The following is a 21,371-nucleotide window of genomic DNA, read 5'->3' as shown; positions in this document are numbered from 1 at the left end:
TCCTCCGCGAGGTAAACGCGCATCAGGCTCTCTCCACTCTGTCTTCCCCCAAGAAATGTACTTTTTCTCCTTTTTCTCGCTCCCCCTCTCTTTTTAACTGTATACAAGGCTAGGTTGAGAACGCTAACTTTCCAAGAATGAATTCACATGTACGTCTTTGCGATCTGTCTTATCCCCCGCTGGTGGCGAAATGCGGGTGTAACTACTCGATCCATTTTCTTCTTTCAAACCTATTTCCCACGTGAAAAATTACAGAGATAATGCTTTATACGTATAGATAGCGAGCAAAGAGTATTATTCGAGTAGTTAATTGAAAAAAGAAAATTGATTTCCGATCGATGGCATGGAACTGAAGATGTATCGAGATTGATGTAGCGAAACAAAATAAAAAACGGGGAGAAACAAGCTCGTAGAATGCTCGTTGAAAAGAGTGTCGGCGACTGTCTTCAACAGTCTGAGTTAATGGAACGGAACAAAGAAAGAAATAGCAGGAAGAGTATATGTATACGAGATACGGTTGAGGCGAAACTACGAGTAAATAATTAAACGTCGGAGTGGCTCACGCACAAGCAGCTAACCTTATCAATATTCATTGCCTGAAATCGAGCGACGAAAGAACGACACCGGTTACAGTTGACGTACACGGTGTGACTGAGGTCTTTGAGAATAAATATGAGATAGTAGAAGGGTTCGCTTTTTGAGGCGTATCGAACGAGCTTCAACGATCATGAACAGATACGTGTGTCTCGTTACTGCGAGTATAGGTCTCGTATTTATGACGAGTGCACGTATGGCAAAAGGCTATGCATGTACATACAAGCATTTTTCTCTAGCATTTCGCAGTGATTATGATTCCTACTGACTTGCCGATATTTTTGGGACACCATATGGATTTTTATCTCGAGAAGAGGGTAAACTCTCGCCGTTGTAGTCGCGAATCTCCGTACTTACAGTCTCGTGGCACTTCTGAGATGGGCGCCGGAAAGCTGTGAAATAAATCGAAGCCACTCGTGCTTTTTTATTCCCTCTATAAATCGAATAATATACAGATGGTCGTTATCCCTCGGGGTATATAGAAAATTAAGGCGGAGTTGAGAAATGGCATCGAGAAAATGTGATGCTCCCATGAATTAGCAGTCACTGTTGATAATCCACTTTTGTTTCTTCCTTAACTTATTTTTTTTCTCGATAGAATTTTCGTATAAGTACTGCGACTCGCAATAGCACTGGGATCGAAAGGTTGGAATTATTGATCTTGATTATTCGCCGAATAATAAAATCACATATCGTTTGTCATATACATATGAGAAAAAATTTGCACCTGGGAGAGGGTGTGAGTGAAATTGAGGAGAGCGAGAATTGGGGCATCATATTGTGTACGAATCGGGCGAATCGCAAAGCTCCGAAGATATGCGGAAGGCTAACATAAACACCAGCAAGGACAATAGGCTCACCATTTTCTACCGAATATACGAGCTTATCTACGTACTTGTGAGGCATTAAACGTGACCATGCAATACACATCCGTGTTAACGCGAGTACTGCACAGTTTACGAGTACAGCTGATTTAAAATGAACGAATAATTATGAATGTTTCAATTTTTCATCAATTTTCCGTTGAACGCGAATAGAAATTTCATCGCTTCCAGTCTCGCTATGCGCGTATATAGGCTGAAGGTATTCGGATCGGCTGACTGGTACGGAAAATTGTGAAGAGTACGTTGCATCCCTCCCCCCCCCCCCTCTCTCTCTCTCTCTCTCTCTCTCTCTCTCTCTCTCTCTCTCTCTCTCTCTCTCTCTGAACCATGCCTCGGTACAAAACCATAAACAATCATGAATGTTTATTTGCGCGTGGACCGTAAATTCATTCTTGTCGACGCATGGAAACTTTATGCTCCCAAGCGTATAGAGATTGTGATTTTTCACCTGCGCTAGCTGGGCTTTTCGACGTTTTTAGATCCCCGAGACGTTAAATAATATATGTATAAATATATGGCGTCGAGCAGTCACGTATGAACTGTCAAGGTCCATAGTTAATAATACAGCAAATTTTTATTATGTCTCCCGAATGAAAAAATCTATCAACAAAAGATATGAATTTCAATCAATCATTTGAATATTCGTTCGAAAATCTAAAATGTGCACTCTAAAAATACGTTTCGTTTAAAAAGTTGAAGCGTTTGAGTCGAATTTATCGTGCGGTATGTTAAGAAATAGTGGGCACATGATCGGGATTAAATTGCTGGGAGAAAAAACTCAGTAAGGGTGAGATTAAAAAATATATAGCTCAAGCGGATTTAGAAATAGCTATATATGTGTATATATATTGTTCGGATTTGAATGCAGCGTGCCATGAGACTTGGCTGAGCGCGTCGCTCGAGTATATACAAAAAGGGTTTTAGAGTGGCATGCGCGAGCGTGAGAGGGATTCATAAATGTCTGGGCGCGTCTAAGCGTTATAGAGAGACCGGATGAAGAAGAAGAAAAGCCAGAATGAAGAGAGGGAGAGAGAGAGAAAGAGGAGGGAAAGTGAGGGCGTAAGCGAGGGGATAAAAAAATGTGGAAAGCCTTGCGTCACGAGAGACTGATTTCTTGTAAAAGAAAAAAGAAAGAGAAGTAAAGCAAAAAACTCCCCTTGCGTCGTCTGAACGAAGGGGCGTTGAATGTTAGTGGATAACGAGTCTCGCAGAGGGTTAAATTGACAAAAGCTATTCTGCCTGACATTGACTCTTCTTAATCCTCATCGCGAATGTTTTGTTTCATTTTTACATTTTTCTTAAGAACCCTGGGGGTTTTGCAGTGGAATGACAAATCATAGATAGCAAGTCATTTTCACAAATCTCTCTTTTCACGCGCACAGAGAAAGATTTTTTCATTTGCTCAATCGATGCGGAGTCAGTTGACAGTCTTGAATCTCATGTATTTCCTTTGACAGTCAACTCAATCGGAATATCAAAGCCGGATTCATTAAAGTGTACAGTTATGTTCACCTTCTTCCAATGAGCAATCGTATATGCGTCATTTGTTAAATATACTTTTGTGAGCAGGAAAGAAGAGGAGAAATTAATACGAGAAAATAGTATCGGAATGAAGAGCTCAAGGGCAACTAAACCGGTGTATAACCGTACACTTTGGCCCGGGTAGGCGGCATCGATTTTCTGTTACTGTGTTAGTGGTGGGACCGTAGGCTCAGAACTGAGTATTTAGGGTCAGGGGTAGTGCTATCCACGCCTCATCTACCAACCATACGAGTCGCGAAAAAATAATCCTGGCAATACTTTTTGAGTGAATCAAAATCATCACGATATTTTTCAGTGAATTATCACCGGATAATTCGGAAAAACAAACAAAAGTACGACGAGCTTCAAACTACTGTGACATAAAGTAACAAATAAAATGACGCTTGCTTCTCGTTTCATTTTAAGTATATGAGTAAAAGTCCTCGATTCGCTCGAAAAATTTTCTACCGAATTTTTTTTTAGGTCGAATATAGTTGAGAAGTTGAATTGTAAAATTTTATTGCATTCTTATCCTTGAGTATACGAACGAATAACACCATTCCGATTCTCAACGTAAAGTTTTATGTTGGTAATCAACTGTTCAACAGAAAAACAAAAAAAGCGCTATATCTGTCGAAAATGCATGCGGTCGATCGATTTTACAATAAATTCATACCACGGTAAATATCATTGGTCTCTACTCGATTACATACCATGTCTATTGTCCACGACAAGTGGTAAACAAGAACCACGGATAGTACACCAAGAGTGAATCAAGGAATAGAACTAACTTTGTTGAGTCACTGCCAAGATTACATTCTACACTCGAATCTTTTTATATTGCATCATTGCAGCACGTGAATCGAACCTTTTATCCGAGAATGAAGTCTTTGTGGTAAATCTATTCAATCAATACTCAATATAAATATGAAGGAAGTAGGCAAAAAGCAATTGATTCAGAATCGTGTTTGACGTTTCCAGCCAACTTTGGTATACTTGGATATACACTTGGAACAATTATTCTCGCAAGAGCAAACGATTATCGCGGTTTGTACTAGGTAAATGGCGGTACCCCTGCAATACAATCGATCCTTAGTAAATCCGGTGATGCTGGAACACTTTCGCGTCAAGGGCCAGGTGAAAATCCCTGGAATCGTTCTCGAGCCAGGACTCGCGGAATAAATATCAAGGGAAAAAGAGACGGGAAACTGGCATAGAACGGGCAGACGAATTTTCGGTGTAACGCACCAACCGATAGCACATCGCGACAACGAAGCGTTAATCCTTCCATTTCCATTTGCGAATATTGCCCGAACAGTTGCTCTCTTTTTTACCATTCTCTTTTTTTTTCTTTCTTCGTTTCAACAAGCTCAGCTAGAAAAAGTGACTATTCCATTTTTTTTTTTGGTTCCCTGCTACACACTACATCGGAGGTACCAAAAATACCAGCCTGAAATTGACGAGCGTGAAAACCATGGGCAAAATCGAACCGAAAATACCAAACAAATCAAAATCCAACTTCAATGGAAAAGAAAAAGAAAAAACACAGAGAACAACAAAAAATGTATCGAAATACTGGAATGTTGGTAGAGGAAAAAACACAAATGGTAAAATTTGAGGCACGCCCCGGTAGCATAGAAACGTGTCACCAGGGCCGCGCGAGTTTTTTTAGGTAAATGGATCATTTCATTTTCCTGGCTGATACAGAAAAAGCAAGTAAAATGGAGCAAAAAACCGATTTCATTCGGATCTATACCGTCGATTCCTACGGAATCGGTTCTTCCTGTGATTCTCTGTGAAATCCGAGAAGAACTCGTTGGTCCGTCGTTGGTTCGATCCCGAAGTGTCAGAATCGTAGATTTTTTCCCAGCGCGAACAAAATTGGAGAACGGAGGAAGAAAAAACTCACCACCCGAAATGTGTGAAGTTTTACGCGTTTACGTGCGTCCGCGCGTACGTGTGTGGGCGCTATAAAATTCAGGATATCGGAGCCAGGAGAGGCCACATTCGATAAAACGAGGTTACGAAAATCGCGGATAAATAGGGATAGAATAGGTTGCCAGGGTGAATCTTGGAGTGGAGTGGAAGTACGTGAGAGAGAAAGAGAGAGAGAGAGAGAGAGAGAGAGAGAGAGAGAGAGAGCCGGGGGGGATTTACGAGATCTATATGTATAAAGAGCTATGGAAGACGAAGGGTGAGCAACAGTGAACCCGTTCACCAAGCATAGTGGAAGGCCTGGAATTGCCAATTATTTATCCAGCCCCCAAAGCTGCTCGGCCCCTTCGATATCCAGCACGTTACTCTGCGGGGATTCAGAAGCCTCTGTCCAAGCGTAATGGTGAAAGCTGGGTGAAAAGTTTGGGATTGCGCGAGCAAGCTTCGGTATATACGAAATGGGCACAAAGTTGTGCATCGATTGGTACTATTGAGGCTAGCTGTACATGCAACGCAGCGGAAGATTGGATGTTTCGGTGATAGTGTTCCAAGGCTAATCCGCGAACTGGGTTAGTGCATGCGCTGCGTGTACGGCAGATGCGGCATCCCAGGGTCCGAAGAAGCAAAAGTAAAGTGCATCATTCGACAAAGACGGGATTGTATCGGTAAAAGGGGTGCGGGAGGACAGAGAGCAAGTCAGAGAGTGCCTCGTTTACAATAACTTGGTTGGTGGCCATCCTTTTTTTCTTTTCCGATTCAACTTCCAATCTCCGAATCTAATTTCTGTTTACAATACCCCACAGGTACTCCGCTCCTTATTGTTTGACATAGTTTTTATCGAAGGAACGTTTCCGCTGATAACCTATAGAAAATTGTGGAAAAAACATGGCCGTGAAGATTGGTGGTCTATGGAAAATCTTGATTTATCGTACCAGCGTCAGTCGATATATTGAAAAACAAGAGGTCAAGGGGAGATTCCATCCTCTTGAATAAGTTTGAGAATTTAAGCACACGACACGAGCGTATTATATTAGACGGTATGATGCACTTTAGGCTACGTTCTATATTTCGATATGCTCATCCGGTTAAACGACCGTTTCACGTATATTTTTCGGTACCTCCGATCTTGCTATTTCGGACTAATGTAAGGAATAAACTTTCATAAAAGCGCCGGTATGAGGAGACCTAAATCGTAGCGTACGAAGGATATTTCAAACTTTTCCATTTTCAGGTTATCCCCGAAACAACGACCGAAAGTAAATTTAAGTTTTATGCGAAAGCCCTCAGGACCTCCATTAGGATAAAGAAAAATGTAACAATTTTGTGGAACTTTCGTTGTTGTTTTTTTCATCGAGTCTCGCTCCGGTTTTGTGGCAACGAAAAAAATTGATGCCGCGACTGATTTACTCCGATTCCACCCAATGAATTTCATTCCCCACGGATTGTGAAGTTTTGATAAAAGTTACCAGCTTAGAACAAAGATTCGGTAGAAGAGATATTTTACGTTACCCGGACATATCTCACTCAAAATTCTTTAGTTGCAAACATTTCATCTCCCGATATGTCATGCCCGTTCATTTTACCATCAAAATTCGCTCAATTTTTTAATTCAACCGAATAATCAATGTATCGAGAATCAATGATGATTTTCAATGACATATTCTCAACTAGAAGCCAAAATCCTGTTGAAAAAATACAAATGATCGGTTAAATGACTTGAGGCTGAATTAGCGCATGACAGTATGCAGTTAGGGGTATGGCATCATGATTTACGCATGTGTACATATTTAGTTGGCTGAATGCGGATGATTGGGTATAATGTCAAAGCATGATGATGCCGTAGGACATGCCAGCTGAAATTTCTCGTGAATCAGTTGATTAAATCAAAACGTACGTAAATTGACGCGGTTTACTTATATTGAAGATCGCATTGCCCACAATCCATTCAGCGCAGACCAAAAGAAAACGGTAAATTTTTAATAACGTCCAAAAAACGAGCAACGATTGTGAAAAAGTTTGATATCGACTGATGATACATACTGACAAAGATGCGAATAGGTTAAATCAGACCATTAGCATGTAATTGAATATCAAGCTCATACAACACTGACATTTTTCATCAATGGCGCATTGTAAAGAAATGTTTTTTCATCGGTCAACGCTAAAAATCGTGTAAAGAACAAAAGATAAATAGAGTGAGCACACGACAAATGGTAGCAGTTTACAAATCGAGTGATACCGGATGAACGCGCGGAGGGCCTCGTTTATTTACGGATATATCGGTAGATATAGAAAGACAATCTGTTCATATATACGTGCATTCATACGCCTATAAACATGTATGTGGATATATTACGAAGCTTATGCGATTCTCACCTCCGCGTGTTTACATCGTGTATATATTCACGCAGGTGTGAATTTGAAATATCACCAAAGGGAGATAGAGAGAGGGAGAGAAAGAAAAGAGGACAAGAAATAGAAACAAATAGATAGAGAACGCAGAGTATCAAATGAAAAAAAAGAAGGTACGAACTATACGTATGTGTGTTTTGATGAGTGTTGGAGGGCGAAAGGAGGGTTGTACTACATGAGCATGTCAAAGTCATGTGCCAAACCCATCGGTGGCATAAAGCTGGAAAGTGCGTTATAGCGAAAGGGTTGATAGGAATACATAGCTGAGGTAGAGTCGAGTGAGCTCTAGTGCACCCAGAGTACACAGCATTCGCGTGCATTCGATAGGACATTACATCCGATCCCTATATACAACAATTCTCAAATCAACACATACGAGCATCCTACATTATTATGTAGTCGTATATAATACATATACATAGGATATACGTATAATGTACATATGTAAATGAAAAATGTGTGATATACGCGCGCTGGTTTGACAGAATTTCATCGCTCCGTTCTATCAATTCTGTCGACTTGGAATACACATATATTTATTCGACACAATTTTTCGCCAGGGTGTACGACAGGCGGCAACGATTTTTCCAGTATTCTTCTATTTAATCCTGAATTTTCATTCTCCTTTTTCCATCCATCCCTTGTCATATTGTTCTGGCCGAGTGCATATCTCATTTAAGTCGAACTATATACGGTAGATCCTTCATCCCATTTATAGTATTTATACCACAAAGAAAATGTGAATCAAAGCCAAATTTGCGAATCACAGAAAATTAAAAATTATTTTAAATTGACGTGTGCAAAAATATTATATCAAGGAACATTCGTGAATAATAAATATTTCAACGTATTTATGAATTAATGAATAAATTACCAAAATGATTATCAAATGAATAGAAAAATCAATAAAAACAGAGCACTGATATTGTTTTATGCGATGCCTCACTTGTTTTTATATCTTTTAGAAGCAACTATCGGGAAACGGGATACTTGGATGACCTATTATAAAGTTCAACAAAAGTTGAAATAAAATAATAAAATTCTTCGACGAAATGATACTTATATGTATAACGAAACGAGAAAGGGTGGGATAATACGTATAGACATATGCAAGTTTTGCCTCAGCTGCTCATCTAGGAAGCCATTCAACTTTTGTCCTTCAAACTCTCCAAGTATCCCAACTCACTAGAAAAATGCACGCATATACATACACATGCTTAGAAAGATATATTTTTGAGAGTAAACACACCGTTAGAGAAAAAGTGAAGAAGGCAAATGATGGAATGAACAATCGAAATCGACAGAGAATTCCTTAAGAACTTGGAAGCTCAAGTACTGCAACGAATGAATATTCGCATCATCGCGCGATGAACATTTTCATACGATCAGCCTTGGTATTTCTATAATAACAATTATTTCTAAAAGGACATTATTTTATCTGGTCCATTGAGCGCCCATGCATATGAGCGCTCTGAGATTCTTAACAGAGCGACCATTATTTTTCAGCGAGACAAGAAAAGAAGTTTGTAGTCCGTAATATGTTAATTGATTAAAAAACCAATAGTCTTGAGTTTATAAAAAGCAAATAGCACGGGAATAGCAAGAGCATAGGAGAGAGAAGCGCAAAAATAAATTGAAAAAATTATTCGATCGGAAATCAGATGTAATAACGAAAATTATTAACACAATTTGGATTGGAAAATCGAGAACTGAAATCAAGTACGACTGCGAATAAACGCGATAGAAATTTCAAACGAAGGTAAAGCATCCAAGGTTTTCATGAAGCTCGAATAGAGACGAGTAAGCAGAGGTTTGATTCAATTAAAGATATTAAATCTAGAGGAATGATGGAGAGGTTAGTACAAGAGGGAGGATGAGAAAAGGAAGGAGTTCGGGAAGATTTTCAGCCTCGAAGTTTGTGAAAATTTCCACCCGGGCTAGAAGCGGACTTTCGCTTCTGGTTCTCTCGCGTAGCACCAATTCCCAGTCTAAAACTTTTGCCCCGAAGTTTCATATCATACGCGTGGCGAAAATTTTCCACACGGCTCTAACAAGAGTAAGGGAAGGAGGAGTGAAAGTAGCGAGAATTATTGAAAAACGAAAAACCATAAAACGTGACCTATATGCAAAAGAGGCCGGCAGTGCGGGTTAAAAAAGAAATAAGTGAAGTATTGATGGTAAATTTTCGAATGAAATTTGACAAAATGACCTATGGAATTACGCGATGAAAACCGTGAGCCTGCAATCACGAAAAAAAGGGCACATGAAAAAAGCATTAAAATGTTAAATGTGATAAAGTTGTTGGAAAAGTGGATGATGAATGAATGTGGGCGTACGGAAAAGCCGGTGTAACGGAGGACTTTGTGGAAGGACGGTTGAAAGATATCAAGGTTAAACGAACGTCGGGAAGAAATCTTGAGGCGCGTCAGGTGTCGGAGCGTGTCTTTTCTATATCGGAAAAAATGGTGGATTCGAAGAACGGGGGACTTGTAGCTGAGGGGTGAGGACTCCTCGGCAAGCATGTACAGCAAGATTGATGAGAGTCAACTTGAAGGAATTTCAAAACAAAAGAAAGTGAGAGCGTGAGGTACGAGAAGAGAGAAAGAAAAAAATGATAAAATATGCAGAAAAAAATTTAAAAGAAGAGTAAGCAAAGGAAAAGAAAAAATGTGTTAAAATTGAAAAAAAAGAAAAAAAAAGAGGAGTATATGGAAAGAAAAAAAGAATAGCGACGAGACACCGTATGACGTAAGTCCATAAAAATTGTTCGGCGAAACTTTATGGCAAAGTCGTTCGATTAACTACGCTGGGGGTTTAAAAAAATTGCAAGAGTGTGAGTAAGAGCGACAGACCGACGGGAGAGATAACGCGAGCTGATACAGCTTGAGAAGTTATGATTGGCAGACATCATTCATTATAATCCATCGTTAAGGACCAAAAAGAATCAAAATTCCATGATGTACGAATTATGGATTGAATTTCGTCTATTTTTTATATTGTATTAAAAATAAAATGGTTACCCAATGGTTAGCATTGAATCGTATTATTTTTTTTTTTTGAACAGGCATAGGGGGAAGAAAAGAGAAGACGAGTGCAAGAGAGAAGAAAGCGGACTTTCGAGTTACACGTACAGTCTATGTCGGTAAGGGCGCACTCGATATACGATTCCAAATTCTGACATCCGATGTTCATATCTAATTACGTCAGATCCAAAATTAGTAACAGAATCGATAAATTTACGTTACCCCGACAGGAATAATCAGAAGAGAGGATAAATGGAGCGAGAAAGCGGATAAAAAAGTCTATAGAAAAATCGCAATAAAAGACGGATAGTAGACGGGCCCGGTCAAAAAAACCACGTTACACCGAAGACTTCAAAAATAAAATTTTACAATGTTTGAAGTGAAAATGGAAAGAAGGAGGAAAAGGATTAACCGGTCGATAGGAAGCGTGGGGAAAATTCCCAGGAGGTTTTTTCTCCTCGCGCGGAGATTCGAGAACAACAGATTTATCTCATTTACAAAAAAGGAAAGAGGAATTGAAGCTATATATAAAATGTTGAGTCACAGTTAGAGGAAAAAAAGGAAAAATAAAAAGTACGTCGAAGAAAAAATAAAAATAAAAATAAGTATAAGAAGCGAAAAAAGTTGCAAGATCGATAAGAAAAACGACGCTTAATGTATGACTCTGGCATGTATTTTCTCCGACAACCCTTATCCCCGATATTTCTTTCGTTATATTTTTTGTACCGGATTGCCCTCTTGCAAAGTCTACTCACGATTGTATTGACTTTAGAAGATAAATAGATTTATCTCTCATTTTCGTGAGAAATTATTTATAAATTCTGAAATTTTTCCGTTCACCGATAAAAAAAGAAAAAGAAAACATACGAAGCAATAATTTTTCGTTAATTGTTAAACGTTGGCGAGTATCTCGACATTTTTTGTTCGTCTTTCAACCATAACCATCACGGATACTTGAGTCTGTAGGACCTTTCGATTGAAAGAGCGTTCGAGTGCGCGTCAATGAGGATTTAAAAAAAAAAGTGAAAACGAAGAAAAAAATCTTTCGATGAGTTAACAGCTCCGGCCTCCGTACGATCAATATTGACCATTTAATACCAGTTTCGCTTCAATTATCGAATGAGAGTAGGAACAGATTTACCATAATTTATTACTCATTCGATAGATGCGTTATATTCGCATGCGGGATATAAATCGGTATCCTTATATCGCTGTCACAACCATATGTAAGCATTAAATATTAAAAAAGGGTCAAAACGAAAGAGTCCCGACGAGAGAGTAGGCCGATGATGAGGGGTGGGCGGGGGAGGCTCTTGAGAAGAGAAAAAAGTTTCGGAGGACCTCCGGGGAAATTCGGACGATTGGTATTCTATAAGCTTCGGCGGTATAAGAAGCCAAAGAAGTGGAGTAAAGCACCCGGGCGTATATCTTGTATGTATATACACTGAGAAATCCAAGTCTCGAAGGAGATCGGGGACTAATGGGGAAAGCTCCGTGGAAGGCCGAAGCCGCCGCCGCCATTTTCCAATCTTCTTTGGAAACTTCACCGGGAAAACTTGTCCAACAGTTTGTCGAGCTACTGTAGCGAACTTGTTGTGTCACATATCCATGCATGTGTGCATGGTATATATAGGGGAACATGGGGCAAATTGAACTTTTAAGAAACTAAGACAAATTCATTAATGAGCACACGGTCTTTCACTTGTATTTGAGTCTCAAAACTGACTACCATCGCTAATTTTTCAAATTTCGAAAAGAAAAAATTTCGGGGCAAAACGAACTCGGCCTCTGCGAAGCAAAAAAAATTATAAAAATATATTTCTCGCAATACAGCCGTTGGAAATGACTGCTCCCGGATGTAATGCAAGCTCTGGCATACGAGAAAAGAAATAGGACCCCCTCGAGCCCATTTATTGGATGCACGAGAGGAAAAAATGGGGTTAAGTCGCAGATCGCTTCTAAACCCATTTTTTTGGTGACATGTGAAACATGAACTTGGAGTTCACTGCGCCAGGGTATAAACGATATTTCAACTATCTTTAGGTTTTGAAACAGATTCCCGTTCCCTGTAGGTCGGATTTCGTGAAAAACGATTTGTGGGGCAAAACGAGCTCAGCCTCAGAGAGGCATAAAAAATCCGAAAATTGCATTTTTCACAATCAACGCGTTGGAAGCGACGGCGTCCGCGCGTAAGACGAGCTCTGCTATGTGAGAAAAGAAATGGGACCTCCTCGGGCCCATTTATTTCATGTCCGAGACGAATAAATGGGTTAAAGTCGCGGATTTTTTCACCAATTTCTTATAACATGAAAAAAATTAACTCCAAATTCACTGCACCAATATATAAATCATGATTCAACTATGTTTATGTTCTAAATCAGTTTTCCCGTTCCCTCTTTCTCGAATCTCGTAAAAAAAAAAATGTGGGGCAAAACGAACTCAGCCTCTGGGAGGCATGAAAAATCAAAAAATTAGTTTTTTCGCAATAAAGACGTTGGGATGAATTCAATTTTTTTCACCGTGGATTATATTTCATCCGGAGACGGATGAATTGTATCATTGCGATTTCTGTAGAAAACAATTCCAATGAATTCAATTTTCTTTGTTTCTTACATTGTTCATCATTTCATTTAAAAAATAAGGGAATTCAAGAATTAAAGAATTTTTCGTAGTTCAGAAAATTTTGCCTCTGCCCTGTGCCCATTGTGGTTTCGAAAAGAAAAAAAAAACAGGAAATTTTAATATTAAACTTTTCGCTTCGAGTCGTGTTCGTTTTGCCCCGGATTTCGCGATCACGGGGCAAAACGAACACGGTGTTCGTTTTGCCCCGTGTGTTCAATTTGCCCCATGTTCCCCTATATATATATATATAAAATATTTTTTAACAAATACGAGAAACATACCTGGTCGTTGAAAAAATCACGCAATTCCACTGAGTAAATTTCAGGAAAAAGCTTCAGGGAATTTGTCTTAAAAATAAAAATAAAGAAGCGAGCTAACGTGGAACGATTCGGCGTAAAATGTTCTCTATGCATTAAGGGGGGGGGGGGGGGAGGAGACGAATAAAACCATGAATCTTATAACTAAGCTAAAAAGACAAAAAGAAAAAATAATTAAATGGGGGTGCGAAAAAGGATTAAAAAAAACTCGACATGAGGTAATCTTGAGTTTTGTTCTTTGACTTTTTTTTATCATCTTTGCTCCCTCTACTTTCTTTATAGCCGGGCTGCAGAAGGCTGTGCTTACGTTTTATAGGCTATCACCGCTATCATCGGCCGAAACGGGAGAGAAAGAGAGAGGGAGAGAGAAGTCAGCCCTCATAAACGAGCTACATCGACTGCCTAATAGTCGCTCTTGATCGTAAGTGCAAGATTAGTCTTGTCTCATTTAACGAAGCATTCGCGCTGCAAAACAAAGCCTAAAGTTTTTTTTTCGAGCGATTTCTGTAATTTCTTTCCGCCAATTATACTACAGGAAGAATCAAAATAATTTGCCCTTAATGCGTTTTGGCGCGCTAGGGATAACCGGAATTGTTAGGTACACTTTTTATAGAATAATTTCCGCCCGTTTATGAATAGAGTCAATCATATCAAAATAATGCGCAAATAATTGGTGTTTTTTATATAAGTTATTTTTTATTTATAATTATTATCATAATAATTAACTGTGATTGTTTCGAGTCGTGAGTATTTCTATTGGAAAAGTGTGAAAAAAAAAAAATTTAAGATTGCCACGAAGTTCGGGTCGAGGGTCAACCAACTACGAAGTTTACTTCGAGTAAACTCGTAAATAGATTGGCCTGTGGTTTTTCTCCGTCTGTTTGGCTTTGGTCACTTTTTAGATGCGTCGTCTAACCCCTGTTTTTCCAATGTTTACAAAGTTCTTTGCCTCGTGGACGTCGCACAAATCAGTAGTCCCACGAACAAACATTTGGACACAAAGTCGGCCGTGCCGACAGAATTCAGGCCCAGAATGACAATAAAATTCATTCAACTTTCCCGCTAAATGGGTAGACGTTCCAATCAGATTTATCATTTGCAATTGTAGAATGAATCGTGATATTTGATTTTTCAATTGGACTTCTCTCCAATCTATAAAAAATGATTGATAATCATGAAAATATAACTCACCATTACTGTTCGGTTAACATGGTGTCGAAGACGAGAAGGCGCGCACGAACAGTCGATATACTGGAGGCAAAAAAAAATAGAATAATTACAAACCAGACACAATATTAATGAGAAGTTAATCAGTTTTAAAATTGTCATCTACCGAAGGAGATAAAGTCTCTTGATGAAAATCCTTCGAATCAAATTATTTGATTCAAAATTTTTAATAAAAAAGTTACGCTGAAAATAATGACGAATTGAAATAAGACGGCATTTGCATTCAACGTAATATAATAAGCGACGAGACCATTTTCAAGAAACGTGACGAATTTCAGAATAAAAATAACATTATACAGTGTGCTGTGCTGAGTTGAAATAACATGAATTTGCGTCGATGCCTCTAAAAATAGGATTGAAATGATTATAAACCCATATGAATATGCAGCGGCGAAACAGAGTTGTGGAATAATAAAACCGTAATGACGAAATACTTCCTCTAGACAATTATTCTGCTCTTCTTCATCCAATCCATGCGCCAAGACAGTAATACATTACAATTTACTTCATTTTAGGCGCTGTATTTTTGTTTGCATGTGTGATTATTTAAATTTCTAATCATGTATTTCCAATGATATATTATAACCCTAAAAGAAGTAGGAAAAAAATGGATGAGTCAAACGAGCATCGTGCTACTTTTTTGTCGCAAGAAAAAAAAAGTGAGTGTGCTTTAGACTATACAACTGAAGTAAAACTTTTTTCGCAACGTACTAACACTGCGTAAATGACAGAAAAAGAGAAAGAAAATGTGCGTGCGCATCACTTTTTGTCTCTCGTTCTCCTGCAATACTTTCAAGTCAGGGCTCAAGACTAAATGAAAGGGTGGGGACGATAGGCCTACACTGTGTATTAGGTATTTCTATCTCTACCAACATATATCTCTTTCTCAATTATCGTTCGCCTCGCCCAATCACACGAGCCCATGGCAATGAGCATGAGAGTGAACGAAAATGTTCATGCGCATGCGCATTCACACTTTTCGTAGCACTTCCGTTACACACTTCCGTAACAAGATTTTCACCAGTTTATACCCCCCAAGCCCAGCGCGCCTATAGAAGTTTTACTTCAAGAATGTTCTTTCTCAAATGGCAAAAAAAAATGATAGTAGGTTTTCTAGTGTTTAAGAATAAGTGATGAATGAAGCTTCTCAAACCTCTAAATAGCCGGATATTTTCTTAGGGACCCCGTTTTGCCCCGTTCTTACCGTTATATAATTAGGGAATACGAAAATCAAGGGTGCTTTGCGAATCGGTTCCTTTTCATACAAATAAATAAATAATAACAATGACGACCGGAGAGAAAACTCTGAGGTTTTCGATGTCAACGCATCATGGACTAATAAAAATATGACACGAGGAGACACCTACCTACGCGACAATAAACCATGAAGTATATATATAGAAAACAAATGGTCGATACGTATGTACGAATACGACTCTGGAAACGATGCTGTCTCTGCTGAGCAATGCCGGGAGGAACTCGACGACCTGCGAAAATCCATTTATTTCCGCCTTATCTATATATTAATAGTGCAATCGTACATCAGGTGATAAAAAAATATCTTGAAGCGAATGCAGTGCAGACTCCTTTTCAGGATATGTGCTTATTTTGAAGCCTTTCGCATCTGTATCGATGAGCACCTTCGTGTTTATTTTCGATGATGACATAAAGAAATATTTTATGTAAAAAAATGAATATTGCCGAGTAGTAGCAAGAAACTTGTAAAATTAGCTCTCGATGCAAAATCGAAAGGCTACAGATACATTCAATTTTCAAGGAAAAAAATTTTATAGAAAATTCATGTGTACTTGCACATACCTAAAATTATATGCATCTGAGTGAAAAAACCCGCATGATGCTGGCTGTAGTTGAAAAGAAAGCTGGAAAAATCGGTGAATCGAGACCAAGAGTGGGGAAGAGAGAAGGAAAAAAGATATCTCGAGGTGACAAATATGCTTCCACTTCCGGACGACCTCAATCAAACTTTTCCTCTCGTCGCTCCAACTTTTCCCATTGGCGTTAATCATTCCAGTTATTAAAAGACGTCGAGCGCAAGAGCAGGCGAGCAAGTATCCCGGAAGAGAGGGATTTGACGAGAGCCGTAACTCTTAGATTTTTGCATATTACTCGAGAGTTCGATATACTCTCGTCACTCGGGAGAAATTCGACATAGAACAGATCAGAATCTTTCCCGTCATCCTCGATTTTCCATCAAGATACGGAAAACCAAGAAATCGCCGGAAATTGAAACGGCGATAAAAAAAAAAAAAAAAAATCTCGAGAAATCAGAAATTCAAAATCTGATGGAACCTCGTTCAGCAATCTCCCGACCACGAAAAGTATTTTAATTGAGAAACGAGAGTTTAATAAGATTTTGCATAACCGAACTCGGTATTTGAAACGTTTGATAGTCCGACCACTGCGCGGAATAATATAAATATTCATACTCATAGTTGAAAAATTATTGAAATTTCTGCTATAACAAATAATAGCTAGTAACAATTCTTACTCATAATTATCTTGGAATGCGAATGATTTGATTTCCTAGTGACTCAATTATTATCTTATCCCTTGAAATAAGTGTCTAGCTTACGCTCGTTATTCTTACAATCCGCTTGTTATCAATTATTTCGCATATCGAAATATACAATAATCTAAATTCAATTGATCGCGCAGATCTTGGTATACACCTCGTTGTTAGAAATAAGATTCGTGAAACAAGGTTGTCGACGGTAATACAATTGCTCTTAAATTTCAAATAGATCGATCGCGTTACCGTCACCGCGGAACGAGTTGTCGACGATGTACTAACTATAAATTGCAAGCATGTTTTTATCATCGCTTTCTGCAGAATTCAAATCTACATCGATTTGTGCAACGATAAGAGTATCCTTCTTGATATGCCACGAATGTCGCATGTCAAAGATAAACGCAAAAAGGAAAATTTGCATGATTGGATGTTCAATATATTGGAACGTAAGTTCGATGTACAGTTTCAATATGAAAAACATCGTTATTGAGAAAAATTCGATTTATAGTTCAACAAAAGGACGATCAACTCGTTGGAAAAAAATAATACCCAGTGAAGCGACTGAAAGATGTCAACACTTGACATCGCAGAAAAGCATCGTTCGTTATTAATAAATTGACAATAGTCTTCTTCCTTTTTTATTTACACAATCGTCTCAACGTCCCAATCACTCACGACTAAACAAGTAGGTTCGGTCTTTTGCGCGTTGTATCTGTTTTCCGATTAAAATTAAGAGCCTTAAAAAACAAGTTTCAGGGGGAAATAAACAAAGGTCGGTATTGTGTGCTTCTGTGATTGCGTGGTGTGCCTCTTTATCTTCTGTCCTCGATGAATACACGTAACTGTATCCGTACAATATGTGCTTATTTGAATGTTTCGATAAACGAGACACTTCGTCTCGTGGAAGGTTCCTTGTTTTGCCATAAAAAATGTGCACACAACAATTCACTTGATTTTCACATGGACCTGCTTTTCATAGGTGAAATGCATTGCCCTATTATAATCTTTATAAAAAAAAATACTATATCGGGTGCGTCCGATACTTAATTTTTTTTACTGTTTCAGAGAAATTAGGGAGTTAATATTATTCGCATAATGAATTCTAGGCTTCTTATCGGAGAAATAAAAATGTAGAAATTGAACGCTGAACTCCGACAAAGTTTGCAGCTGCATCCGGATCAACATCGAAAGGCGCGTGAAGAGAAAGTTCAGTCGAAACACCCTCTATATGCAAACACCAAAACGAGAGCATTCGCGTAGGGAATGAGGATTCCGAAGGGCTCTTATCTGTGTACGGGACAAACGAATGATGTACCAGGGAAAAAGCGTATTGACGGAGGAGAAACTCTTGCCGAGGAAAATTAAACCAGGCTTAAATTTCAGGATTTCTCACACACGACTGATTTACACTTGAATGTGGAACGACCTGTGTTACACGGCACAGACCCGAATAAACCATTTCCGAGCGAGTACATACACGTACATTCAGACATTTTTTTTATTAAGCCATTTTTCATCGATGCATAATACGAGGGAAGACAAGCACGAGACCACTTGGTGCCTTTTCACATTTATTTCCACCCTTTGCTCCCCATTTCCCTTTTATAGCTCCTCGTTAACGCGAGAAAATCTTTGCATTTTCACAAGATATAAAGATTTCCTTTTCCATTTATAGCTCGAGACAAAACCGAGACATTTCCAGAGGAAAAATTGAAAAAAAATATACCGTCGATCTACTTCTTTTCAAAACGCTTCTGTTATTTGCCTATGCGTCTCGGATATCGTATACGAGTATTAAAAAAGATCTAGAATTTACGCACACAAAAAAGGAGGATAAACGGGCCGGTTGTACGAACGGCATTCGTGTATAGAACGGTTAGAATTATTTGAACCAACAAAGGGATCGATTAATAACGTGTGAAGAACGGGCAATACATAACCTGCAGAGATGATTGCATTTCTCGAGTTTTTTTTTTTCACCGACGACTTTTCACCTCGTCGAAGCCATTCAGTGTTTTCAACGTACAGAAGTACTTATCCCGAGGAAGCACCCGAGAGACCGCGCAATAGCTTGCAAATCGCGTCTTAAAGGGGCTTTGTACGAAGCTCCCTGGATGGCACAGATGTGAACGCGACTGTGACGAACGATGAACCGAATCAACAATGAAATTAAATCCGTCCATGTTTTGTCGAGAGCGAGAGCCAGCATAGCTAGCGTTCGAAATTCATCGCGTATTTACACAAATATCACGTATACGAACACAAAAATGCATGCGCATAGTAAAAAGAGTGAGGAGACGCGCAAAAGCAGCGTATGGGGAGCCTCACCTCGAACCGAGAACCGAGGCTGACTCACAATGCGATACGCGCGCATGGAATATTCGTTTAATTTTCACTGGTACTCGGAGAACCCGTAAACTTGGGATGAAAAAAAAAAAAAATTTATCGTACACGTAATAAAGGAACGAATTCGGAAAAAAAATACAAGTAGTCGGCAGACCGGATTATTTTTCGTCAAATTTTTATGGAAATAGCTAATATGCGAGCCGAGCGAATTGAATTAAAAGATGTATGAGTTGTGTACGGTTTTGACTCGACACCTGAGTCAGGGGAGGGAGATGCATCGTAATTGAAAACCAGTGTTCTATATCTGTATTCGTGCGTTTGTAAATCCGTGCTGGGTGTATTAAATTACACGAATTGATATACATAGATAATTTACGGTTGAAATATGAGTGTTCTCGTTAGAATGCAGTCTGTGAACGAATTTGTTGTGTCACTTTTATTTCAATGTTTTGGAGTTAGTATGATCGCTATTATTTTCAAGACTCATTTAGATATAAATCGATCAAATTTCCCCATACAAATGAACAATCGCAATACAGTTCCATGTGTGCTGTATTTTTTGCTTGAGAACTTTCCAATAACTGTCTTTTACTTTTTATTTTTTGTTTTTTTTTTTTTGCGTAACTCGTTGCAATGGTACCGACGACCACTTTTTCGGCATTTTTATACGACGTTCGAATTCGTCCTGTTTGCCTTTTTCTACCACGAGTATTCTCGTTGCCTGCGACCTTTCTTTTGCAACGATTTTCTGGTCTATACACCCGGAAGAGGTGGAAAATGTTTTTTCCAGCATATACGATTTGGTGAGAAGGAGAAAGAGAAAGGGAGAGAGAGAGAGAGAGAGAGAGAGTAAGAAATTTACTCATGCCAACAGGAATGAACGTTTGGAGTTTATTCGCTTAAGCTCATATTAAGAGGGTCTTAAAAAGGAAGCTTTCGTTCTATTTCGCCTGAAAAAAAAATTAAGACAATGCTTCTTCCTTGAATAACTTGAGCACGTTTCAGAATATGTATAATCTGATGGCAAAGAAAAAGATTCAGCTACTATTTACAAGCAATTTTTATCGAGTAAAATGAATTTCTGGCTGCAAATCAATTTTATTCCCAACAAACGTATAAAAAAATACTTTGGAAAATTTTTACGACTCCACGGACGCCCGTGACTACGCGTCAAAATATTCCGTGAGTGTAAGAGAATGTGCAGGGTGAATAAGAAACGAAAAAGAATGGAAAAAAAAAAAAAACGAGAAGAGGTAAAAAAAGAGCCAATAAAAACAAAATTTAAGATGTACTTGGTAACTTTATTCCGTTCAATGAAACTGCCACAGTACACACCGCGTGCTTGTGTATGTGTTTTTTTTTCTTTTATCTGTATCCTCATTTTTTTTCTGACCCGATGACAGTTTTAGAGCCAATAAATTTACGCGACATGCGAAATTGTTTTTAGACATTTTTTTCATTCCCAAGGGTCAACGCCGCGCGCGAAAAAAAGGTTGCAGCAACAATAAACAACGGAGCGTGATCACAATTTTAATATATTCAACTTGCCCATTTGGCTAGGATGGGTAGAAAAAATGATGAGTCAGGAGAAAAGGGAAGAAAATTTGGAAATAAAATCGACGGATAAACAGAATGAGGAGAAAACTATAAAATTGAAGCGGCAGAAAATGGCGAAAATAAAAGAAAAATAGATGCACATATGAATAAAAAAGAGGAGAGAAGAGTGAGAAATAGGTATCATGGGAATGCAAGCTTCGAATCGCGTTACGTTCTGGTCCAGCGAGAGAGCAAAGTGTGCGGTCATTCTGCTCGTTCTTTCGGAGGTCGATGGATCACGGAGTCAAGGGCGAGGTATAGGAGAGCGGAGGGTGGGGTTTTAAAGGATAACCACACACCGATGAACAGTCCGCCGAGCGAGAAAGAGAGAGTCCAAATAGCGGAGGGCTGACCGGTCAAACTT

The 21,371-nt window shown here is 38.8% G+C and overlaps 1 protein-coding gene across 9 annotated transcripts in view; it reads right to left on the bottom strand.

Moving 5' to 3' along the window:
* kek5 (kekkon 5) overlaps nucleotides 1-21,371 on the bottom strand; it is a 184,563-nt gene that overhangs the window by 151,497 nt on the left and 11,695 nt on the right. For all 9 annotated transcript variants that reach the window (XM_043410815.1, XM_043410813.1, XM_043410816.1 and 6 more), the window contains one exon: nucleotides 14,500-14,559. The gene's annotated coding sequence lies outside the window, so the exon portion shown is untranslated. The remainder of the gene's footprint in view (nucleotides 1-14,499; nucleotides 14,560-21,371) is intronic.

This window comes from Venturia canescens, chromosome 2 (genome assembly GCF_019457755.1).
Source record: "Venturia canescens isolate UGA chromosome 2, ASM1945775v1, whole genome shotgun sequence".
Classification (NCBI taxonomy): Eukaryota; Metazoa; Arthropoda; class Insecta; order Hymenoptera; family Ichneumonidae; genus Venturia; species Venturia canescens.
The sequence above is the reverse complement of the archived record's forward strand: the minus strand, read 5'-3'. Positions and strand labels throughout refer to the sequence as shown.